The 10,975-nt window shown below is 51.2% G+C and overlaps 3 long non-coding RNA genes across 3 annotated transcripts; all 3 read right to left on the reverse strand.

Moving 5' to 3' along the window:
* Window positions 1–3,870: 3,870 nt before the first annotated feature.
* LOC143694198 (uncharacterized) lies at window positions 3,871–4,713 on the reverse strand. Its single transcript, XR_013182549.1, has 3 exons — window positions 4,095–4,713; window positions 4,018–4,040; window positions 3,871–3,928 (listed from the first exon to the last, which is right to left on the reverse strand). It is a non-coding gene; the product is annotated as an uncharacterized LOC143694198 (long non-coding RNA).
* A 2,356-nt stretch (window positions 4,714–7,069) lies between these two features.
* On the reverse strand, window positions 7,070–8,523 carry LOC143694199 (uncharacterized). Its single transcript, XR_013182550.1, has 4 exons — window positions 8,393–8,523; window positions 7,453–7,493; window positions 7,311–7,352; window positions 7,070–7,230 (listed from the first exon to the last, which is right to left on the reverse strand). It is a non-coding gene; the product is annotated as an uncharacterized LOC143694199 (long non-coding RNA).
* A 1,308-nt stretch (window positions 8,524–9,831) lies between these two features.
* Window positions 9,832–10,602, reverse strand: LOC129122250 (uncharacterized). Its single transcript, XR_008534542.2, has 3 exons — window positions 10,469–10,602; window positions 10,305–10,390; window positions 9,832–10,224 (listed from the first exon to the last, which is right to left on the reverse strand). It is a non-coding gene; the product is annotated as an uncharacterized LOC129122250 (long non-coding RNA).
* Between the last annotated feature and the right edge of the window lie 373 nt (window positions 10,603–10,975).

The following is a 10,975-nucleotide window of genomic DNA, read 5'->3' on the forward strand; positions in this document are numbered from 1 at the left end:
TTTTATTTTTTATTTATTTTTTATTTTTAATTTTTCTATTTTTAAAGGTTTTTATTTTTTTTTTATTCAGTGCTGCCCAGACCAACTCAAGCTGGTGATTGTGGTGGTGTTTGAGGGTCTTGCATTACGGCACTACCTTTTATGGAACTCTTACAGCACTTTACAGCACTTTACAGTTTTTGTTTTGTTTTTCATTTATTTTAAATTAATTTTGTTTTTTTACTTTTATTTAATTTTTATTTTTAATTTTTCTATTTTTAAAGCATTTTATTACATTTCATTTGGTGCTGCCCAAACCTGCTGTAGTGCATTTTTATACTTTATAATACTTTGAAGTCATTTTGTTTTGTATCCCCATATTTTTCCCAAATGGTTTATCCCAAACTGTACCCCCCTCCTTCTCCCTGTGTTATCCCTCTCCCGGGATGAGATCATCCCCAAACCCCGACCCTGGCTCTCTGTCACTCACTCAGCCTCCCATCCCCTCCATGCAGAAGTTTCGGTCCAAGTCGTCCAGTGATCAGCCAGAGGCCAGGGGTCAGCCCCCCAAGCCTTGCCCCATACGCTGTCCTGTATGTCTATGCCCCAGCATCCATCCCTTAGGGTCACTTAATGGTTGGTAAAATGTTATCTACTTTGGGTTTCCACCTCCCTTTAAATGTAACCTTGGTACATCTCCCTGGGGCTTGGCAGGAGGCCCCTGAGGTGCAGGAGCTCCTTTGGGACTCCTAATAAAACCTTGGATTAACCCCTGCTAAGAGTCGGCCCTTTATCATCTACCGCTGTCTCTGGTGTCTCTTGTGCTGCACAGGGGCCCAGCCCAGGTGCCCTCAGCACCCTCGGGGCACACACAGAGACTGTCTCCCCCCAGCCCAGGTGCCCTCAGTACCCTCGGAGCACAGACAGTGTCTGCCCCCAGCCCAGGTGCCCTCAGCACCCTCGGGGCACAGACAGTGTCTGCCCCCAGCCCAGGTGCCCTCAGCACCCTCGGGGCACAGACAGTGTCTCCCCGCTCTCGGCCGTGTCAGGGCTGCCCCCCGGTGTCTGCCGACTCGGGACCGGCCGAGGGTTACTGAGAGGCTCGCACAAACCCGCTCGGCCGCTGATTGTGGCGGTGTTTGAGGGTCCCCAGGACGAGGGAAGAGACGAGAATCTTGACTCCACCTCTCAGAAGGCTGAAATATTATTTTATGATCTCTATTATATTAAAAGAAAATGAGATAGTAGAACTATACTAAAAGAGCAAGGAGACATCAGAAAGCTGGAAAGGAATGAATAATAAAAACCTGGGACTGCTCACAGCCCCGACGCAGCTGGACCATGATTGGTCATCAAGTAGACACTGTACAGGAGACCAATCCAAGATGCCCCTGTTGCTAAACCATCTCCAGCCCACACTCCACAGCCAGCAGATCGTTATTGGTTCCATTTCTGTTCTGAGGCTTCTCAGGAGAAAAATCCCAGCAAAAGGATTTTCATCAAACACGTCAGTGCCAGGTGATGGCACAGGCAGCATCGGCCGGCCGAGGTCACTGTGTCATCCCTGCCAGCCCAGGTGTCACAGCAAGGAGGAGAGAGTTCACCCTGTGCTCACCCTGCAATACAGAGCAATACAACACACATATTAACACAAGATGATAACCTTTTTCTATTTTCTTTACATGTGGATTTATTGTTACAGGAAACCCAAAACAACAAAAGCACGCAAAAAACAACACTCATCTACAATTAACACCCCCTTCAGATGACACACGAAGTCACCATCCCTCTCATCACAACTGCTAAATTACACCCCAGCAATCATTGGTCCTCGGGAACGTGGTTCCCGGGAGCCTCAAAAAAATCTTCCTGCCTGACAAAAACCCCGGTCCCTGGACAGTCCGCGCCCAAACTCTGGTGATGAACGTCACCTCACAGACCGACCGGGACCGAGAAAAAAAAAACAGCCGGCGGGGGGGAAACCCAGCTGGGGATTTTTTATTCTAAATTTGAAAATGAGTTGAAAAACTTGAAAAGCAAAAGTCACACACACAAGGTTAAATCCAGTAATCCAGTCGGCATGCGCTGACACACGCAGAGACGAGCAGACGCAGACAGACACATGCTCTCACACATGCTCACACGCTCTTCCCACTTACACACTCGCTGTGGCCCTTACTCGAGACGCTGAAGAACGTGCTGCCACACATCTTCTGGCTGCGCTCCTTGACGTCAGTTGGTAGGTTCTGGGGAAATCGGTAGCCTCGGGGACCTGTGAGACGACAGGAAGCGGTCAACGAGTGGCTATCTGACAGCTAGGACTTGTCTCCACTCTGGACCAATAAGTTTTCTACCCAAAATCCCATAAAAGACAGATGAACAGTAAAGTTTTTATAACTCTTCTACCTGACTGTGACTACGTGCCCGGGCAGGGCAGCTCCAACCATAAGTGGTACAATATAAGTACACACAACAATCTAAGTCGATGCATACAGTGCAAGTGTACATAGAGGGTAGGTACATACAGTATAAGCCAGCACAGGTACACACAATATAAGCCAGGACTTGAGATAACTCGCTGGAAGATGAATTCTTGAGTCCTATACCCTTGAGAAGATGGAACCTATAGAAGTACTGCAGTCACATGAGGAGGGTGCAAGACACTCCCTCTAGCAGTCCAAGAAAATGGCATGGAAAAAAAGGCACTACCAAAGCTGGTAGTGAGAAGGAAGATGGATGAGAACATCTTGTCCGTTTGAGACATTCCTGTCTCAAAGAGTAAAAATGTAAAAATGTAAAGATATCCAGAAAGGAACGTGAGTAGAACACAGCCTAGATGGCACAGAATAGTGCCGATAAAGCATTGAGACATAATAAAGGCCTATGACGTGGAAGACAACGGACACAGACACGGACAACACAGACACGGACAACATAGACACAGAGACAAGTGGCAACTGCCTGGCACTGTCCCCTTAGGCACCCGAGATGCCTAGCGCAAGATGTGCCAGAGGCTGATGATGCCAAAGGAGAGGAAGCCCTATGACGATAGCATGTGATGATGAAATGTAACTCGTTAAAAGAAGTTAGTGCCAAAGCAGTTAAGAGGATGCTCGAGAGGCTCAGCGAGCCTAGAGAAGGAAGCCGACGGCCGGGTGACCGTGGCTGTAGCTCCGGACGTGAAGGCGAGCTCCTCGGGGGAATGATCCGTGACGACGTCGGGCCGAGGAAGGCGGACAACGCAAAGTTCACGAGAATGCTGAGATGGGTCGGAACTGCCCTGCCCAGCAAAGGCTCTGGTCAGGCTGAGGAGAAACCCTCTCCCTTTTCTTCCAGAGAGCTGGTCCCACTACAGACCTCTCCGCTAAGCTGACATCAAATTGCCCTCTGTGATAGTAAAGGTTTTTCCCCTTCTCCCAACTGCTGGCCCCGACACTTAGCTTTTGGAAAAGGAGCAGACAAAATCCATCCTCGGTCGGACGTGGATGGTGAAATGTGCTCCGTGTGTGCCTCGGTGCTGTCGTTTCCAACCTTTGGCTACGAGGCTCCTCAGGGTACCTAAGACAAAACAGAAAAGGTGACTATTGCCGTCAAAAACAGTAATCCCCAGGGCTCCTCTGCACCCCTGCCCCGGCCCACCTCAAATCTTGATTTGACTCCAGAGGGTGCCCAGAAGATACCTGCAAAAAGAATAGGTACACACTTAGCATGCTGCTGTGTAACACTCACCTGTGAGTCAGCCTGCCTAAACACCGACTCACCTGCCCTCCTCTGTTCCTTGGCATGCCTAGGGCAGCAACAGCACCTGCAAAGAAACAAAGCAGAAAAGCATGCTGAGACACTGTGAAAACACAACCTCCCAAATCTGACAAGGATGCCACACTGATACCTTAAGCTGCACACACCTGGAATGGGCATGCCCGGCCAGGATAGATGGCAAGTGGACCACCTAAAATAAAAAGTGGAGATGCTAAGAGCTGCACCAGAAACTGAGACATCAGCAAAAACAACTGCTTCTGTACACTACTCAATGCTCACCTCGCCCACTCGGCCTTGACTTCCTAAAAAGAGAGCCATCATTTATGCTCTCTCTACAGAGACAAACAGTGACTGACCTGCTCGGGGGAATCCCCTCACCCGGGATGGGGGGCTCTGCCCTGGATTTCATCCTTCTGCACCTGAAAGAAAGGACAAAAATCAAAGAGCTGCAGGATAACTTAAGAGCTCCAGACATCTTGTGCCCATCTGCAAATCCCACCTAGAGTCCAACGACACCCCACATTACAAACATCAAGTCCCCGGGACTTCTCCTATTGCACCAGGCTATGCAGCAAGGCAGAGCAGCTCCAGCACAAATGTGTGCAGACACCCGTGACACAGGACAGGACAAACAACGGGGACACAACAGGAACAGAAATCTCTGGGTAAGGAAAATGACAGCGAGCACCAAGAGGATGCAAAATTAGAGGACCGAGGTGAAACTGATGGCAGGCTGATGAAGTTCAGAGAACCCTGGAGGAACAAGATGCTAACTGAATGATTTATTCCAAGAACTGCAAAGATGGATGCCCGAGAATCCTACGGTCAGAAGCCTCTACCTGTCCCCACATTCTTACAAGTCCTAATCCATCATAACAGAACCTTGCAGGGTGCAGCTGTCCATACAGCTCAGAACAAGACCTGAAAAGACATCTGACCGGATGCTTCGAAAAAGAGTTGCCATTCTGATACCTGTCTGAGCTGCCGAGTTAAAAGTTCCATGGCATCGGTGCCAGGGCAAGGAATGCTGAGAGTACAGATACTAAGACTGGTGCCAAGGTTTCTGACAGGCCCCTCAAAGGGCTATGATAAAAGACATGAGATATCCAACAACACATAATACACAAAAGACACGGGACACAATACACACCGGGACCGCTCTGCCCAGCGCACCTCAGCACTGTGATCAAAAGTGAGATTTTGCTTTTATGGGGCCTAAGGGGCCACTTCATGGACACCCCCCCACCTCCAAAGCTACTCACCTCCAAAGCGGACTCAAATCCCCCCCTCCCAGTAATTCCCAACCCAGCACCCTGCTTTCATCCCCCCTGGGGGTCGTGGCCCTCTACTTCTCTCTCAGACATCTGGGGATGCCGGTCTCAGGGGCAAAGAAAGGCCACCTCGTCAGCTGGGAAGGTCCTGCTGGCACCGGGCTGGTGTCTCTTAGACAGCTGTATTAAAGAAAACCAAACATCAATGCCTGATCGTGGCACCACATCGGCCAAAACCCCACAAGTCTGCTCCTCACCCTTCTCTTAAGAACGCTCAGCTGCTTGGGCCGCACGCTTCGGGCACACTCAGAGACCGAGGCCGTTGCCACAGGGGACGCCTGGGTTAAGAGAAGATGAGGTGATTTGGCACGGCTGAAACCTGAGTGGACCCTCGCTCCTCCCCCCTACATCCCTGACTCACCACAACTCCTGGGCAGCTGCCGGAGGCCACCTGGATGGCACCTTTAAATAGAAAAGTTCAGGGTTTCATCACCAAGTCCTGTAATACATCCACAGGCTTCACATTTGCAGGAAACCCGGTGCATCGGCCGGCTGGTGACAGGGGCTTGGCATACTCCGAGTGGATTGCCTAAAGTGCACAAACGAGAACGGAAGCTTAGAGCTGCACCAGAAATTGAGACCTGAGCAATAACAACTACTTCTCTCCACTGCTCACCTTGACTGCTGGTATCCACATTTACTTCCTAAAAAGAAAGACAAAGAACAGTGCTGTAACAGAGTCACCATATACACTTCTGCTGCAGAGACAAACGGTGCCTCACCTGCACGGGGGAAACCCCTCACTCGGGATGGGGCCCTCTGGCACACATTTAATCCATCTGAATCTGAAAAAAAAGTTAGGACAAAACTCAAACTGTTGCAGGATAACTTAGGAGCTCCAGACGTCTGGTGTCCATCTACAAATCCCATCTAGAGTCCCACTACACCCCACATTACAAACTCCCAGGGACTTCTCCTACTGCACCAGGCTATGTGGCAGGGCAGAGCAGCTCCGGCACAAATGTGTGTGCTGACACCCGTGACACGGGACAGGATGTGACAGACAGGGGGGACACAACAGGAACAGAAAGCTCCTGGCAAGGAAAGTGGCTGCAAGGACTCAGAGAATGCAAAAGGAGATGACCAAGATGAGACAGATGGCAAACTGATGAGGCTCAGAGAACCCTAGAGGAAGATGCTGGCTGAATGATTTATTCCAAGAACTGCAAAGATGGATACCCAGGAATCCTACGGTCAGAATCCTCACCCTAACCTCTCATTCTTACAAAGCCTAATCCGTCATAACGGAGCACTGAGGAGCACGGCTGTCCGTGCAGCTCAGAACAAGACCTGAAAAGCCACCTGACTGGATGCTTCCAAAGAGAGATGCAATTCTGATGCCTGTCGGAGCTCCTGAGTCAAAGGTTCCATGGCCTGGGCACCAGGCTGAGGAACACTGAGATCACAGATTCTAAGAATGGCGCCAAGGTTTCTGACAGGCCCTTCACAGGGCTAAGATAAGAGACATGAGATACCCAAACATCACATAATACACAAAAGACAAGGGACACGATACACACCGGGACTGCTCTGCCCTGCGCACCTCAGCACTGTGCTCAAAAGTGAGACTTTCCTTTTACGTGGCCTAAGGGGCCACATCTTGGCTACCCTCATCTCCAGAGACAACTCAACCCCCTCCCCCCCAGGAGCCCCAACCCAGCACCCTGCTTTCATCCCCTCTGTGGGTCGTAGCCCTTGACTTATCTCTTGGACATATGGAAATCCCAGTCCATGTCAGGTGCGAAGGAAGGCCGCCTTGTCAGCTGGGAAGGTCCTGCTGGCACCGGGCCGTTGTCTCTTAGACAGCTATAGCAAAGGAAACCAAACATCAATGCCTGATCCTGGCACCACATTGGCCAAAACCCCACAAGTCTGCTACTCACCCTTCTCCTAAGAAGGCCCGGCTCTTCGGGTCGCACGCTCCGGCCGCGCTCGGAGGCCGATGCCATCGTCGTGGGGTGCGCCTGGGTTAAGTGGACAGGAGGTGACGTGGCATTGCTGAAACCTGAGTGGACACTCGCTCCTCCCCCCTACATCCCTGACTCACCACAACTCCTCGGCGGTTCCTGACGGCTGCCCGGAACGCGGGGCTCGCGAGAGCGGCAAACCCGGTCTGGCGGCCCGTTGGGGATGGGAGCTTGGCATGCTCCGAGCAGATGGCCTAAGGCACAAAAATGAGAATGGAGACTTAGACTTGCCCCAGGAATTGAGACCTCAGCAACAAGAAAGGCTACTGCTCACCTTACCCTCTTGAACTTGACTGCTGAGATCCTGCTATACTTGCTAAAAATAAAGACAAAGAACAGCGCTGTAACAGGGTCACACTTGACACATCCCCTGCACAGACAAATGGTGACTGACCCGCTATGGGGAACCCCCTCACCCGGGATGGGGTGCTCTGCCATGGATGCAATGCATCTGCACCTGCAAGAGAGTTAGAACATATGTCAAACACCTGCAGGATGACTCAAAAGCTGCAAACACCTTATATCAATCTAGGAACAGCATCTAGAGTCCAAGTACACCCCACATGAAAAATTTCAACTCCCCAGGGCTTGTCCTATTACAAAAGGCTATGCAGCAGGGCAGAGCAGCTCCGGCACAAATATGTGCAGACACCCGTGACACAGGACAGACAGGACACAACGAACAATGGGCACACAACACAGACAGAAATCTCTTGGCAAAAAGGATTACTGCGAGCAACGAGAGCATGCCAAATGAGATGACTGAGGTGAGACTGATGGCAAGCTGATGTGGCTCAGAAAACACTGATGGAAGAAGATGCTAACTGAATGATTTATTCCAAGAACTGCAAAGATGGATGCCCGAGAATCAGACCGGTCAGAAGCCTCCACCGGTCCTCACATTCTTTCAAGTCCTAATCTGCCATAATGGATCCTGGCAGGGCATAGCTGTCCATACAGCTCAGAACAAGACCTGAAAAGACATCTGACTGGATGCTTCCAAAGAGAGATGCAATTCTGATACATGTCTGAGCTCCCCAGGCAAAGGTTGTAAGGCATGGGTGCCAGGCCAAGAAATGCAGAGATCACAGACGATAAGAACAATGCCAAGGTTTCTGACAGGACCCTGAAAAGGCTAAGGTAAGAGACATGAGATACCCAAACAACACATAATGCACAATAGACAAGGGACACAATACACACCGGGACCGCTCTGCCCAGCGCACCTCAGCACTGTGATCAAAAGTGAGATTTTGCTTTTATGGGGCCTAAGGGGCCACTTCATGGACACCCCCCCACCTCCAAAGGGGACTCAAAAACCCGTCGCAGTATTTCCCAAACCAGCACCCTGCTTACATCCCCCCTGGGGGTCGTAGCCCTCTACTTCTCTCTCAGACATCTGGGGATGCCGGTCTCAGGTGCAAAGAAAGGCCACCTCGTCAGCCGGGAAGGTCCTGCTGGCACCGGGCTGGTGTCTCTTCGACAGCTGTATTAAAGAAAACCAAACATCAATGCCTGATCGTGGCACCACATCGGCCAAAACCCCACAAGTCTGCTCCTCACCCTTCTCTTAAGAACGCTCAGCTGCTTGGGCCGCACGCTTCGGGCACACTCAGAGACCGAGGCCGTTGCCACAGGGGACGCCTGGGTTAAGAGGAGATGAGGTGATTTGGCACGGCTGAAACCTGAGTGGACCCTCGCTCCTCCCCCCTACATCCCTGACTCACCACAACTCCTGGGCAGCTGCCGAAGGCCACCCGGATGGCACCTTTAAATAGAAAAGTTTAGGGCTTCATCACCAAGTCCTGTAATACATCCACAGGCTTCACATTTGCAGGAAACCCGGAGCATCGGCCGGCTGGTGACGGGGGCTTGGCATACTCCGAGTGGATTGCCTAAAGTACACAAACGAGAATGGAAGCTTAGAGCTGCACCAGAAATTGAGACCTGAGCAATAACAACTACTTCTCTCCACTGCTCACCTTGACTGCTGGTATCCACATTTACTTCCTAAAAAGAAAGACAAAGAACAGTGCTGTAACAGAGTCACCATATACACTTCTGCTGCAGAGACAAACGGTGCCTCACCTGCTCGGGGGAAACCCCTCACTCGGGATGGGGCCCTCTGGCACACATTTAATCCATCTGAATCTGAAAAAAAAGTTAGGACAAAACTCAAACTGTTGCAGGATAACTTAGGAGCTCCAGACGTCTGGTGTCCATCTACAAATCCCATCTAGAGTCCCACTACACCCCACATTACAAACTCCCAGGGACTTCTCCTACTGCACCAGGCTATGTGGCAGGGCAGAGCAGCTCCGGCACAAATGTGTGTGCTGACACCCGTGACACGGGACGGGACGTGACAGACAGGGGGGACACAACAGGAACAGAAATCTCCTGGCAAGGAAAGTGGCTGCAAGGACTCAGAGAATGCAAAAGGAGATGACCGAGGTGAGACTGATGGCAAACTGATGAGGCTCAGAGAACCCTGGAGGAAGATGCTGGCTGAAAGATTTATTCCAAGAACTGCAAAGATGGACACCCAGGAATCCTACGGTCAGAATCCTCACCCTAACCTCTCATTCTTACAAAGCCTAATCCGTCATAACGGAGCACTGAGGAGCACGGCTGTCCGTGCAGCTCAGAACAAGACCTGAAAAGCCACCTGACTGGATGCTTCCAAAGAGAGATGCAATTCTGATGCCTGTCTGAGCTCCCGAGTCAAAAGGTCAATGGCCTGGATACCAGGCCAAGGAATGCAGAGATTACAGATGCTAACAATGATGCCAGGGTTTCTGCTAGGCTCCTCAAAGGCCTAAGGTAAAGGACATGACACATCCAACCACACAGAACACACAATAGACAAATGACACAGTACACACCGGCACTGCTCTGCCCTGCGCACCTCAGCACTTTGATCAAAAGTGAGACTTTGCTTTTATTTCCCCCCCAGGCCTAAGGGGCCACTTCGTGCACACCCCCGTCTCCAAAGTGGACTCAAAAACCCCTCCCGGTGGGTCCCTGCCCTGCGCCCTGGTTTCATCCCCTCTGTGGGTCGTGGCCCTCTACTTATCTCTCAGACATCTGGGGATGCCGGTCTGTGTCAGGTGCAAAGGAAGGCTGCCTCGACAGCTGGGAAGGTCCTGCTGGCACTCTTGTTCAACAACTTCCTGTTGTTTCTTCGTCTGCTCCAATAAAGTAAACAAAATATCAATGCATAACCTCAGCAGCACATTGGCCAAAACCCAACAATTCTGCCACTCACTCTTTTCCCAAGAATGCCCGGCTCCTGGGGCCGCACGCTTCAGCCGCACTCGGAGGCTGACGCCATCGTCGTGGGGCACGCCTGGGCTAAGAGGAGACGAGGGGATGTGGCGCTGCTGAAACCTGAGCGGAGCCTCACTCCTCCTCCCTACTTCCCTGACTCACCGCAACTCCTCGGCCATTGCTGAAGGCTACCCTGGTGACACCTTTAAACAGAAAAGGCAGAGGCTTCATCGCCGAGTCCCGGGATTCTTCCCCAGGGCTCGGGAGAGCGGCAAACCCAGCGCGTCGGCCGGTTGGTGACTGGGGCTTGGCCTACTCCGAGTGGATTGCCTGAAGCGCAGAAACAGGAACGGATGCTTAGAGCTGCACCGCAAAGTGAGACTGGAGCAATAACAACTAACTGCTTCTGTACGCTACTCAATGCTCACCTTGCCCATCTCACCTTGCCTGCTGATGTCCAGCTTCCTAAAAAGAAAAAGAACAGAGCTGTAACAGAGTCACACTTGACACTCCCCCTGCAGAGACAAACGGTGACTGACCTGCTCAGGGGAACCTCCTCACTCGGGATGGGCGGATGGATTTTGCCCTGGATTTTATCCTTCTGCATCTGAAAGAAAGCGAGGACAAACGTCAAAGGGCTGCAAGATATCTTCACAGCTCCAAACATCT

Source organism: Agelaius phoeniceus, chromosome 6 (assembly GCF_051311805.1).
Source record: "Agelaius phoeniceus isolate bAgePho1 chromosome 6, bAgePho1.hap1, whole genome shotgun sequence".
NCBI lineage: Eukaryota > Metazoa > Chordata > Aves > Passeriformes > Icteridae > Agelaius > Agelaius phoeniceus.